The sequence below is a fragment of the Lutjanus erythropterus genome, chromosome 20 (assembly GCF_056507025.1).
Source record: "Lutjanus erythropterus isolate fLutEry1 chromosome 20, fLutEry1.hap2, whole genome shotgun sequence".
NCBI classification, from domain to species: domain Eukaryota; kingdom Metazoa; phylum Chordata; class Actinopteri; order Lutjaniformes; family Lutjanidae; genus Lutjanus; species Lutjanus erythropterus.
Genome location: NC_139336.1, coordinates 25,057,135 through 25,072,490, shown reverse-complemented (window position 1 = coordinate 25,072,490; position 15,356 = coordinate 25,057,135). Strand labels below are relative to the sequence as shown.

Below are 15,356 nucleotides of genomic sequence, written 5' to 3'. Positions count from 1 at the left end.
TAAGAAAGAATTGCATAAAATAAATGATAATAATGTCTGTTCAACAAAAGCTTAGAAAAAACGTAAGGATTTTTTATTTGTTTAGTATTATTTGTAATTTATGTCGTTACTCTGGTTTCTGGTCTGTTTTTTTTTCCAAATAATGTTGTGTTGTAAACCTGTTAGTACATTACATTATTTGTGCATGACACAGTGATAAAGATCATATCAATATCAAATCAAATCTAATCTAATCAAGCTTGAGTTTTACCAGATGGCTTCTATGTATTCTTTATGTGATTCCAGCTCATAGGTTTCATTTTCCATCTTATTTTCCACTAATTATAACATTCTATTCTTAGTGCAAGTAATTTCTTTGCTCCAAAGCACTTAGGGCGGTATTTCTTGTATGAAACCTTCTATACAAATATAGTTTAATATTGTTATATTACCTGTTATGTTACCTGCCTCTGTGAAAAGTCTGTCTCACGTCTGCAGCTTGTTCAGGATGCTGCTGTTAGAATTTTAACTGGCACTTTAACACAGAGACTGCATCACCCCGATTTCTGCACTGCATGGCCAACGCTCAGGTTTAGAATTTATTGTCAGATTTTATTGATTAGTTTTAGAGCACTAAATGGTCTAGCCCCAAGATACACTGTTGACCCTTTAACCCTTTATGAACTGGAACGCAGCTCAGGATCCTCAGGCGAGGCCCTGTAGATTGTTCCAGTCAAAGCTCATGACTAAAGGTGACTGCACTTTCTCTATTAGGGGGCATTTAGTTTGGAACAGCCTGCCTGAAAGGAGGCTAGCAAATTCATCTTTTGAATCTCTTCTAAAAACACACTTTTATAAACAGGCTTTTATTTTAATCTCTACGATGCCCTTTCTGGCACACAGTGTGATTTTAGATTTCCTTATACTGTTTATTACATTTTATCTTTACTACTGGCGTTTTTGGGGAGGGGGTATGTAAAGAACTTTGTAAACTTTGTTTTTAGAAAAGTGTTGAATGAAGTAATTAAATGTTCATGCTGAACACAGCAGCAAAGCAAATAAAGCATGATTAAAGGTTATTTCTCCATATGACTTGCAGGCAATAGAAGAAAGTGCCACTTCGTCCACTTGAAATTGTTGCCGTGGGTCATAATGCATTTCCGTTATAATGTATATGGTATTCATAGTGTCATTTCTAGGGGATGGGGTTGTTCTTACTGGTAATGACCTGTGACAGCAGTCTGGCATGAATGGTCACATTTATGGTCACATTTATTTTATTGTGTCGTACACAAAGAAGTTTTTCCACGCAACTGTCACCATAGCGCTTGCTCTTGACGGAAACTGTTGGGTCTCTGCAAATAAATAAATAGAGAGTATTGTCTAGATCTGCTGGTAACACTATATTTGAAGAGGCATGCATAAGGCTGTCATTACACTGTCATAACCATGTCATGACATTTGTTATGAACATGAGGGGGTCTTTATGAATGTTTTATGACTGTTATCATTTAGTGCTATTCTGTTAAGTAAATCGTCTTTAATGCAAAGTTGTTTGGAATGACTATGACAACGTGACATGAATCAAGATTAACCCGTTAATGTCTTTGTCATGACAACCTGACATTATCAAGCTTGCAGAAACTGTTCAGTTTTGTTTGTATGGCATTAAACTGTTATTTGTGGCTTGTTTTGACATTGCCTGTCATGAGACCATTATAAGTGTGTCATGAAAATTTTCTTGACTTCAACAATGTAATCTAAAGTGATGTGAACTTTACATAAAAAAATGACATAATTGACCAAATGACACCTGACAACAGTTATTAACATTCATAATGACTCCCTCATGTTCATGACAGGTGTCATGACATAGTTATCACAGTTTAATGGCAGTCTCATGCACACCATTACAAACAAAGTGTTACTTTGCTCTATAAGAAAAGTGCCTTGAGATAACTTCTGGTACTATATAAATAAAAATTCCTTGACTTGACCTGTTCGATAACAGTCAGGAAACCAAAAACCAAGAACAGCCCCATCCTAAACCATCCGAATCACTTTCCTCTACAGATGCTGTACAACTTACAACTCCACTGAAGAGAAACTTTCTTGCCTCTGTATGGAAAAAGAGACGGCCAGTGCCTTCAGGGACAATGAGTCAGGGCTCTAACCTCTCTTGAGAGGCCGGTCCTGCAGCACTTTATAGCCCTGCTGAGGGCTTCCAAGGACTCTTTAATTTGCATATCATGCCCACATAGGCGTGGACATTGCCCTCATATTGCTCCTTGGGGCTTTGTCTCATGGAGATTAGCCTGGACACATAGTAACAGCCATGTTCTTCTATATCTGCAGTGCTTTTTTTTTCCAACAGCCCCTTACGGCCCAGAGTTAACTCTCATTGCAGTAATATGTTGTTAAATCAAGGTTTATTTCAAACTTAGTGGTGCCGTCCTCTTTTTAATTCAAATGGTGGTGGTTAACTCTAGCTAGCATAACTTTGAGTGTTAAAATGTTTGATCAAACATAGACTTTCTGTATTAAAAACCTGAAATCAGCTGCTGTGATATAATTACTTCCTAAACTACCCACCAAATGATAAAATGTCATACATGAAAACACTGGTAGGCTCATATTCTGCAAAAGTGCCCTCTTGGATGCTCCTACAGGTAGACAAACATGATAAAGTGCCCCTTAGAGTGGCCCAATGTGCAATACAAGGTGATAACTCTCCCTCTGGGGTGTCCTTCCAGTGGACAAAACATAGTGAAGTGCCCTTTAGTGTACTCTTGAAGTGGGCAAAATAGGGTGAAATACCATCTAGGGTGTTCCTCCAGTGGGCAAAGCATGATGAAGTGCTAGATATAACTCGGCTATTATCAGGAGTATTAATACAAACTAAAATTTAGTTTTTGTTATTGGTGGTGGTAAAGCTGGATTTATGGAGATTTAGCGGTCGATAAAAACAGTTAGAGGAAAAAAAGTGACAACAGGCCACATAAATGTTTCCTGATTGAATTATGAAATGCAGTGAATAGTGTCAGTGAATTAGTCATCTTTCAGTATCAAGGCATGGTTTTTAGGAGGCTAAAGGCAGTTTGCCACTTCACCTCACCTGCATGAAAGGTGATGCAATTCACCATCTTATTGTCTCCTGCCCTTTATATGAATAATTTCTTAGCACTGTTGCAGAATGCATTGCACAGAGGGACCACAATCCCTGCAGGCACAGTAATTTCTCATTTTTACATCTAATTTGTTGGACGAATGAGATGTCGGACCAGCCGAGAGAGTAGAACACCAGCAGTGATAAGAAACCAGTCCGTGAGGGATCATGCAGCATACGTATCTGTACGACCTTTAGTGTACTGTTACAGACAAATCAGACCTCTACCTAACCCACACACTATTCTACCGTTACCTTTGTGTGTAGATTTAGATGAGTTTTTGATAAGAAGGCTTACAAACAGTATTGTTCATAAGCAGCAACATTGTTTACCACTACAGAGGGGTGACTGATTTGTAAAATCCTATAAAATGATTCTTTCTATTTTTTCTATTTTTAAGCTTTAATACAGCAAAGAAACAAATATGAAACTCTGGCCAAAGGACGGTTAGCTTAGCTCAGCGTGACTACTGAAAGCAGGGGGAATCAGATATCTGCATACGAGTGCAGAATGCTAAACTGTTTTCAAACAACAGGCGATGGCTGCTAATTGCTGCGAAACACAAGTTGACTTGTATTATGAAGCAGTCAAAGGAAATGCAACGTGTTTGTCAGAGAGCTTAGCACTTACTGCTATCGTTCATCAAATATGCTTCTATAAAACAAGACAATGCTCTAGAAGGAGCAGCCACAGTGAGCTGTTAGACGAACAGCTGCAGGCGACTGTTGGTGGAGACACATGGCAACATGTTCTCAGGAAAATACTGTAGTATGTCATATGCATTAATTTGTCCATGAACATGACTTATGCCTGTGTCATGTAAGATAGATTTTCATCAGCAATGGGTGTTGAAAATTCCATTATCCCCAGCTACTTCATGATGTCATCAAACTATGTCTTTTGTTATTGTTTTGATGTGAGAGAGACCCCTAACAGGACAAGTGACAGATAATAGCCATAGCCATAACATATTATAGCAAGTGCTTTGGTCATTGTACAGTCCATTCTTTGACTGTTATTTTTAAGGTCACAGTGCAAACATTCTTTACATACAGCCTTATCAAATAAAATAAAAGGGGCCGACAATAGGACAGATAACTACTGTCCAAGACTAAAATCTACACAGCATTGCCCACAACTGACATCATAAAGGCTTCGCTCTAAGTGATTAATTATTTTCATTATACTCCCTTTCAGATGAGAGGCTGTTAAGTCTCTGAAGTATTCTAGCATTAGCTGCAGGTGTTGCATTGTTTACAACACTGTTAATCTCCCATGACGCTTGCTGGGGTCACGGCTACTTGTGCATGTATCAGCTTGTGCAAATTTGATTTGTAGATAGGCTGTGCATGACAGTGAACATTGTTTTTTTTCTCATGAAAATAAGTTGTAAGTTATTTTACCATAATGGCTTCTATGTCTTTAGTCTTGAACAAAAAGTTTTTCCACTGGAATTTCATGTGTCATTTTACTTGGCTACAGCTGACAGATATATTTCAAAGTGTGGCCTCCAGTAAAAAGCTTTGAACTTACTTACTTAATTCACCTCTAGAAATTTCTTTGACTGGTTTCAAACACATAGCTTTATTTCTAAATTCTATGTATGTTTTGTGCATTTGGGATTCAGTGGTAAATAGAGAGGAAACAGTAAGAAAACATCATATCATGATTACAGTGACACAAATTATATCAGTTATATTATCATGGTATAATTAAAATAGGCTGAAAACGTTCAAAACCTTGAAATTCCATCACATCCTTTGCAATGTCATCGTTTTCACTGATGCAAAAAAACCTTGCTGCTGCTGCACCTGCATCTGTGAGACTGATGCAAACTTCGGTTGATGCTGAACAGTATTTACAGTGAGTTGTTCCAAAACGTGGTAATCAAACACAATTATCACAATCATTAAATTTGAGATGGTAATATTAATTGTCTGGAATTTTATCATCGTTTATCATGAAACCCATCTGTTCTTCCATAGTTGCTGATCATAAGTTTTGTTGTATTGTCCTAAAGTAAGAATATGAGTTCACAAAGTAAACACAAGAAAATAAAACAAAACAAAGGCTTAAATCAATTTCTATATCCATCATATAGGAGGAGTAGGAGTGATACCAGGTGGGTTAGATGATAATATCCAATATATCTACACTATTATCAACCATCCTATTGATATTCAAGAAAATGATCACAGTCACCCAGCTTCAACTGTAGCCTTCAACCTTAAATCAGTGGCAAGAAAGGATTTAAAGAGTGAACCTACTGGAACAGCCTCGGGCTAAACCGATGACAACATCAAGCAAACAACAGAAATTATGAAGACCTGCAGCAACCTGCTCGGGCTATAAATGATTTCAGTCTCAGAGGGGGAGAATCTTGATGAGAATGACATCCCATTGCACCCCTGATAAACACACACACACACACACACACACACACACACACACACACAGACACACACAGACACACACTCACACACACCACAGCCAACTCTTGCACAACCATTTGCATATTTCTCCACGCTTATTTTAAGACCACAAACCGAACAGCAAGGAAAAAAAAAACAGTCCAATATTAAGTTTTGATAAACAACCTGGACTGATGGCGAAATTACAAATAAAAACACAGAGCATGTTCACAAAACACTGAAACACTCACATAAAAAGCCCCCCTAAAGCTTCCATTTGCCACCTGCTGCGACAATTCACACAATAACAATAGCAAAGATTGCTGTAATAATCACACACGATTGTCACTACTTTTCTGCCTTTTGCTCTTTGAAAGAAGTTCTAAATCAGAAGCTGTCGGCCTAATAAATATCTTAAATTACAACAATTGCAATAGACATGCTGTTGTTTTTAGTGGCCAGCATTGTATACTATTAACATATCAGAGACGCTTTTTAATCTAGAAGACAACAGCATTTCTTGTTTTGTTATCAACCAACCACTCATTTTCACATTTATCTACGCACAAAAGGGTAACACTATATTGGAAACAGTATGCATAAGACTGTCATAACCATGGCATGACACATGTCATGAACATGAAGGAGTCTTTATGAATGTTTATGATTGTTGTCATTAAGTGTCATTCAGTCAGTTATGCCATTTGTAATGCAGAATTGACATTGTTTGAGATGTCTTTGTTGCAACAGCTTGACTTTAACCAAGCCAGTACTGCCTTTGTTATGGCCACTTGAAAATAATCGTAACCTGTCAATGTCTTGTCATGACGACTCGACATTATAAAACTTAAAGAAACTGTTAAGCTTTACATTTTAACAAACTGTCTTATGTGGTTGGTTTTGACACCGAATGTCATGAGATTATTATTTGTGTGTCATGTATATTTTCTCAGACCTCAAGTACACTGGTACATCTTTGACTTGTCATTAAGATGTCATTAAATGTTATAAGGCCAGTCTGGTGACAGAGCACATCACCAAGGTGAGTTAGCTTAAGGTAGGGTACTCGCTGTCTGCTATTATCTTTAGCTGACATTAGCTGGTTAGCTTGGTTAGCTCTGTACTGTACTTCCTGTCGTCAAACTGGCCACTATCTGTCTCAGGGGTTGCGTTCAGTCCCAGTCCGACTGAGATCTCCTGTCGAGCCAGACTCAGCTACATACTGATGGTGCTAGCATGCCAGAGGAAAGTGTAGATGAGTACTGCACAACAGAGATCAGAAGAAAGCAAGATTGTTCACTCCTTGGTTACTCCTTACTTACCCACGTACTTATCAGCTACAGAAAAAACAATGTATTTAATTCAGAATGTTCCTGATTAAGACTGGTTCTGGCTACTGGAACCCTGGGGCTGGGTCAGCTTATTAAGTGGCTAGTACCATGGTCAACCTAGCTAGCTAGCTAATGCCAGCTACTGATAACAGCACATAGCCGTCAGCAGGAAGAACTAGCTAACTATCTATCCATCCATCAGGTAACTGTAAGCTTAACCACCTTGGTACTGTACTGTGTTCTCACACTGCCCTTATAACATTTAATGGCATCTTTATGACAAGTCCAAATAGTACCAATTTACTTGAAGGTCAGAAAATGATTCATGAGACTGTTACACAAAGCACTTAACAGTGTGACTGGACAAGGACAATATTCATGGCATACTTACAATGTCACATGACAGCCAGTGTCAAAACTAAACACATATGATAGTATAATGTAATGTGTAATAATGATGAATAAAGTAAACAAAAAGCTTAACAGTTTCTTTAAGTTTGATGGTGTCAAAATTGGCTTGATTAATGTCATGCTGTCATAACAAAGTCCCTCTCGCTATTGCAAATATACCATTGGTAGAAAATAGCAAAGAAATGCTGCTGTCAGGTGAATTAGTAAGTGAATTTGAAAGCACACTGTATCTTTAAAGCAAGTTGTGTCATTATATGTGGGAGGACTGAACGCATTTGCCTAATTGACCAACACATTCTACCGACACACTCCATCACGGGTCACCTGTGGGGTTACTTTAACATGTTTGAATAACTGTGCTCGTTCACTTCTATTTCAGGCATTCCAGCTTGATGTTGATTGTTATTCACCTAACACACTACATTACTTTATCTTCCGCCGACATGAAGAACCTTTGAGAAGAGCAATGCTCGATTCATATCATTTGCATACATGTACAAATATCCAAACACATACTGCGCTGACTGAGATAAACACGCATTTCATAAACTGTGTACTGTAATTGGATTTGCCAGGATGTCTGTGTGCGATACGAGGCTGCAAGTTAATTATTTGAAATGGAGAGATAACAACAAATTTGAGTAGTAAGTTTCAAATCCTCGCCGCATGCAGTGCCAGAAGAGCATGATAAAGAGGATTTATAGTTGAGTTAAGGAGGCAAAAGACACCAGTGCAAGAAAATAAGTAGTTTATTAACTGTGTGTCTCTTTGTGTTTATTTTGTAAAGTTCACATTTTATCTTAATAATTGTCTTATTCTTGGGTTCCATGGTGTTCTAAGCCCCAAAAGGTCATGAGTCTGTTAGAGTTTATTCTCCCTGCTAAGAGATTATTTGCTCCAACGTCGCCTGGAAGAAGAGTCTTGACATTTTTGCCACATTTGTAGCAAATTGTCGGCTTCTATCAGCGGTGATAGCAGTCACCGTAAATAGCCAATGTAATTACATTGCACGTGTTTCAAATTAGCGCCACCTTTCAAGATGTCTTGTTTTGTGCCACAATAATTGGAGCTGATCTTGCAAAGTGTTTGTGAGTTAAGTGCTGGCTCTTATTTGCATGAGTGCACAATATACGTAATTATATCTCTGTCAGGTTCAGTTGTTGTTTGTTGTCAGTTGTTGATGCTATACTGTGGTTGAGCTTTTGAGGGTTTTGCTGTTCTTATATTACATTCTTTAATAGACGAATTATACTTTATTTACTTTATTATACTTAATTGCTTTATTGCTGGGAGTTGGATGAGAAGATCAGAATATCAACATTAATCGAAATTCTAAATATGAAGCTACTGGCTAATGTAGCTTAGCACAGAGACTGCTAGCCTGGCTCTGTCAAAAAGTGTGAAATCTATCTGCCAGCTACTAAATTGTACCAACTAACATGTTAAATCTCGTTTGTTTAATCCATATACAGTGTACGATATTAACCATGGTCAGATGGTGCGTGGCCACAAAAAAGTTACTCTGTGGCCACTGAATATTACAGGTAGGTGGCCCCCCTAGCCACCATGTTTTGTCCCCACACTTCATTATAAAAAGAGTGAATGGAAGCAGGTCGGCAGATTAAGAGGATAAATCAATCATCAATCAAATTTAAAATGAATCATCTTGACAAATACAAAAACATTTCAGTCATGTTTCTGTGCACATGTTGTTATTTCCATACAGACCAAACAACAGTGGTGCTGCCATTTTTGTTTTAAATTTAGGACAGAGTCTGTGCCATGCTAACTTAGGAAATTCTCAACTAAATTATTTAGCTAACTGTTTATCTTATGGCCATGATTATATTGCCAATGATAAACAATGACTTAAGTCTGACCATATTCTGTATATAGCAGGTACAACAGCCATCAACCTTATGAGATGGGGAGAGAAGAAGAAAGAAAAAAGGCAGAGGGAAAACATGGGGAATGCTTCAGTGAAAATGTGCTTATGTGCACATTAAAACAGGTTCATTGAACAGAGTAGCAAAGTACTACGAAGCCCTTTTCAGACACCCCGTGTCTGAATAAGCACCCTGGTCACTGATATGTAAAAGTCACAAGGCATCATTTCATCAGCGAGAGAGAGAGAGAGAGAGAGAGAGATTAGACATGTCTCATATCGCCTTTGTATTATCTCAATCTTTTTCTCTTATGCACAAAATTCGTTTAACTAAGAAACATTGTGAAAGTGTCAGTTCTAAGTTGTTGAAGAGACTGATCCTCTCAGATCAGATAAAAAATATTTACCACTTGCAATGCAACAAGTGCAAATGAAGTTAAAAAAAATCTTAATACAACAATCTGACCAGCAGTCTCTCTGTATATTTACTGTGGAGACAAATGAATATCCAGCAAAACACTTCACATACAGCATGTTAAGATTTTGAGACAAAGAGATGTGAGAAAGTGTATGAACCTTTCAGGTCCACTCATCGCAACACTTCTACCACACTTCAGAGATTTTTTTCAACGCTTCAAATCATTTTGCAGGTAAAGTTTTCAAGAGTTTAATTGCAAGTCTCTGAATGCTGCCCACATCCACTGTGAATACGACTGTACTGTAATACTGCAATTCCACATATTTTCCTTCACAGCGTTGTTAATAGTGTTTTCACACAGCTGAGACCGGGTCCATTTAATGCATTTTAATGGAGCTTTTATAAAATAACAAAAGGTCATGCTACAAAAGAAGCAACAAGCATTTCTTTTCACTCTAGACTTAAGATCTTACAGAGATATAAAGATGTTTAAAATGATACCTTGTGCACAAGGCAAAAGTCCTCCAAATTAAATGACAAAATATATCCTTTGTCAATGCCCTCTAGAGCAACACATAGAGGAGTTTTCTGATCTGACGGTCCTATTGACTGGGTGACATTATTTGTCAGTTTCTTACAAAAGGGTTACACAAGTAAATACGTTTTATAACATGACAATACTGTAGGTACACGCTTTGTAGGTTTGAATAGGTTTAGGCACAAAAACTACTTGGGATTACAGAAAGCACTAGGTTCAGGAATTATTACTTCATTGTCATGGTTTCAATAACAATTGGTTACTGGTATTTCTAATGGTACTGCAATTTTATATGATATCCAGCCCTACTCGATGTTTACTTTTTGTTTCTCAGGGGACTCCTCTTTATTCAAGCCATCCATCCACCCCACATTTGACAGATTGGCTTTGATTGGCTCATCCATTCATTCCATCATCCTCCCTATGCAAACCTGCTCTCGATGCTGCTCATTCATAATTACTACAGCCACTAGAGGTCGCCATCTAAAATCTAAACATGGGTCGTATCAAATCTGCTTGCACAGACAAGCTATACAGCCATTTTTCTGGTGAGGATGGGTTGAAAAAAACAATGTTGACCATCAGCGGGAAAAGGGAAACAAACATCAGTCCAGTTTTTAGTTTATAATAACATGATAATGTTATAATAACATCACCAGAGTTCCTTCTTTGTTCCCATTGCTATGGCAGAGAGCTTTGACACTTGAACATAAGCAGATGTCTATTTATGGCACTTGAAATGACTGATGCTGCTTTTTCTTGGGGAGACAATCAAGTAACACTGATGTTTCAACAGTGAATGCACGCATAGAAAGATGAAAATGTGCTAGAAATTGTCAATATTTTACAAGGATGAAACTATAACGATTACCATACAGCGACTCCTGACTTCTAATCTCCCATCCCTTTCTTCAGATTCTGGGTTACAGATCTAATAGTAAAATGCCCAAGATATCTGACACACAAGGTCTTCCTGTCATTGTTAATATTTTATGGCTTCTTTCCAGGTCAAAACCAAATCACAGCGAAACATGCACATCATTCCATGTGCAAACAGGTGGTATACAACGGTGCGTGGATACACTTTAAGCTTTGCAAACATAAGCAAATGCATTAACAATTGAAAACGGCTCGCATATCAGATGTATTTCGGCAAATTAAAGCACGCTCTAAAAATAATGCCCTACACGACTTTCCTTTTTACTTTTTCTCTCGGTTCCTGCAAAGCCAAAGATCATGTTCCCTGAATTCGATTACATACGCTTTATATATTCTGAAAATGCTCCTCATCCCTTCCACCTTATGTCAGAGGAGTCTAAAATTACATGCAGCTAAAGCAGTCTCACACTGCAAATGGTGCTGCTGCTGCTGCTGCTGCTGCTCCCCCAACATGATATCAGGTATAACCAAGGGTCTCAGCCCTCTCAAACCCGCAAATGATTCACACCTTAGACCTCTGACAGCTCATCTTGTATTTTTTACAATGAAGACATCTCTCCCATAACTAGCATGTGGAGGGGTGAGACCATCTTGACATTTTTTCACCTTTTGGTAGTAACAAATGTGGAAAAAATAACAGCACGTGTACACTGTATGCAGTTTTTATGGTACAGCAGAATACATTATTTTAAAGGATTTATTTTGGCAAACTATGTACATTTTAAAAACAATATTCATGTTGTTTTATAGTCATTGCTCTTGTTTCTTTTGTGGATTAGCTGATATTTAGTTTAAGCTCAATTCAGATCACCTAGACAGTTGTGTTGGTATTAAGGAGACCCTTCTTCACTGGTTTCGGTCCTTCCTTTCAGACATATTTTTCTCTGCTGTAATGGGAGAATTCTCCTCATCTCAGTTCCCCTCTCACGTGTTGTTCCCCAGGGGTCGATCCTTGGACCAATTATATGCTTCTGCCAGTTGAAATAATCTGCAGATATAAAATTAATTTCCACTGTTATGCCGATGATACGCAAATCTATGTTACAGCGACTGGTAATGAGGACACTGACACACTTTCTCAGGTTCTGACTAGTCTCTCTTGTGGTTTTGCTGATAATTTGTTTAAGCCTTTTATGTCGACGGATTAATTTAGAAAATGTCTAAAATCATATTAATAATGCAAAATCACTGAGATTTTACCCCTTATATTGAAAGCAACACCTTTCTAACCTCGGGATGGGACACAATTGTTTATAAAATGTAAAATAAGAACAAACATTGACTGATCTGATGTCTTAATGTGGTTCTTATAAACAGCCTCAAGGAGACTGCTCTCGACTGGTTTCAGTCATACCATTCCAGCTAATGATGTTAAAACTTAATCATTAATCAATTAAGAATTTAACTGATTAAAAGCATATCAATCTGGACAGGGATGTACCTTTGCCTCATTTGACATTGTTTTGTCTGGCGTAGCCATTTGTTGAATAAGGAAAACTTAAAATGAGGAGAGCGGAGGAAAAAAATCTGTGGTTTGTATCTTATTAATGTTTAATCTATTAATTATGTCAACTATCAGTTAAGGAAAATGCACAAAATTTGCAACCTTATTTCTAGCAGATTCTTTTCTGTTGTGAAGGAAGAATTCTCCTCACTGCTCATGTGGTGTTCCACAGGGGTCGACACTTGGGCCCGTATTGTTTCCTAATCCGCACATATATTAATTTACACTGTTATTTATGTTCCACTCACTTGCACTGACACACTTTCTCAGGTTATGACTTGTTTTTCAATAATAAAATTCTGGATGTCACAAAGTTTCCTCTGTCCTTTTATGCCACACGCAAACCTGAGCTGCAGCCTTAAAAAGAATCTGTCGTCCAACATTTAATTTCTTTTTATTGTTATGGACCCTTTTGTGAGTCCAAAATAAAGTTAAATTCAATTGAACTGAATATGGGTGCAAAGTCTGACACACAAATCAATAAGGTAGTGAAATTTAGGATTAGAAGCAGATCTTGAAAGAGTCATCCATGTTTTTATCTCGTCATGTGTGGATTATTGTAAATCCCTGTACTCGAGGCTCAGCTCATCCATGCTTCCAGATTTCTATCTAATTCTAAGAGACAATAAGTCCCATCCTTAAATATTACACTGGCTACCTGTTAGACACAGAATTGATTTTAAACTTTTACTTGTTACTTTTAAAGCCCTGCATGGCCTTGCACGTATCTACATCTTGTATTTACTCCTGTCTTCTGAGCCTGGCTGTTGCCTGGGCTCCTCAGGTAGGACCTTCAGACTGTTCCCACAGCCTGCCTCATTGCTGAAGGAAACCCAACATTTTCTGTTAGAGCCCCACTGCTGTGGAACTCCCTACCTGAGGAACTGAGGTTACCAGACTCTGTATCTTGTTTCAAATCATTCCTAAAAACTTACTTATAAAAGAGGGATTTTAAAAATAGTAAATCTGTTGTTTAACCGGGTTCTATCCCTCTTGTATTACTTGTATTTTACTGTTTTAGTGCAGTCTGTTTTATTGAGTCCTATTTTTCTTTATTATAATGTTTTTATCATTTTACCTTGCCAGTGTGTACTGTTACACCTTGCTCTGTAAAGCACTTTATTATTATTATGATATTATTATAAGAATGACTTCAATTCAACTCTGTAACTTCTAGAAATTCATTATTACAGGGTTTTCATTTAGTTTATATTTCACAATTTGGTATATTTAGTGTGTCTATTTTCCTAATGCAAATTTCCTGATCATCATCACCAGGAGATAAAACTATGTTCTTTGTCAAAATGTTTTGCCCAAACAGGAAGAGTATAGCGTGGCCTGGCACATAAATATTAAAGGTTGATGGGGCAAACCGAGGCAAAATGAGTTCTGTGTCAGATAGAGACGTGTAATTACACTGAGCATTCATTATTATGCCTCCACATTCTGCGTCTCTTTTATATGGCGTGTGTTTATTTATTAATATACCGCATTGATTAAGTTGGGTGCAGTTCTCCATTTAAGACGCCATCTGCTTGGAACCAAGAGTAAGAGTAATTAAAACAAGCTTGCCGCTTAATAGAATTCAGCAAAAAACAAATACAATTTGTGAGCCACTCTCCTTTATGGTTTTTATCCCTCAGCCAATTACAATTCATCCTCGACAGCATTCAGTAAAAGTGCACAATATGATGTGCCAAACCTGATAATTCACATACATCCATTTAAAACAGAAGCTGATTTAAATGCACACACATCTTACAAGGGGCCAATACTTATTATGAGCTGTAATGCAGCCTCAAAATTAATTTCCTTACTGTTTGTTCTTCCTCAAAACGTGATAACGGAGATGTGGTGGTAGACAAATAATCAAAAGCTGTATGAAGCTGGGTTTAACATAATAAAATACCGTTTGATTTACATCATAATGAGAATCAATTAACTTGCCATGTGGATTGTAACACTGTACTCTTTCTTTTCCAAAGAGTAGTATCTGCTCACCAGGGGTGGGAGAAACAAAGCTGTGAGTATTTTTTCCAAGTCTGTAATTTTAATCTTGCTTACAGGACCAGTGTGTAGGGTTTAGTGGCATCTAGCAGTGAGCTTGCAAACTGCAAGCACCTCACTTCACCCTCCCCTTCCAAACATGTGGGAGAAACTATGGTGGCAGCAAAACTCATGAAAAACATGAAAGGCCTAGAGCCAGTGTTTGGTTTGTCTGTTCTGGGAAACAGAGTTGTGTAACATGGCAGCCTCCACGGAAGAGGAACCACTTCCTCTGTAGATATAAACGGCTCATTCTAAGGTAACAAAGACTCAGCATTTCTTATTTTAAGGTGATTATACTACATTATGTTCCATTTCTGCCAATAAATCCCTGTCAATCTTAAACACTGGACCTTTAAGTATGCATTAAAGTATGTAAATTATTTCACTACATTTAAAATCACAATTCGCTACTTAGTGGGTCAGCAATTATAATAAATATCCTAATCTTTCATCAACATTTTTGCAGCTAATAAGGCTCTCCAACTGCAAAAGGGCCAGTGAGAATCATGACATCTGGATGGAAAAACAAACGCCAGTAGTTTTACTTGTAGTTAATATTTCAGTAACTTAACAGAACTTCAACCTGAGAACTCTTCAGTACTCTTCTTACTCTACCATAGCTGCTCGCTCACGCAAGAAATGCAAAAGCTGCAAGGGAAAAAAAAAATCAAACTGTCAAGATATATTGGAGATTGATGTAAGGTGCTTCACTGATGGATTTTAT

At 37.6% G+C, this 15,356-nt stretch overlaps 1 protein-coding gene across 1 annotated transcript in view; it reads right to left on the bottom strand.

Annotated features, from left to right (window-relative positions):
• The window catches only part of lamc3 (laminin, gamma 3), a 158,332-nt gene that overhangs the window by 99,351 nt on the left and 43,625 nt on the right, over window positions 1-15,356 (bottom strand). The window lies entirely within an intron of this gene.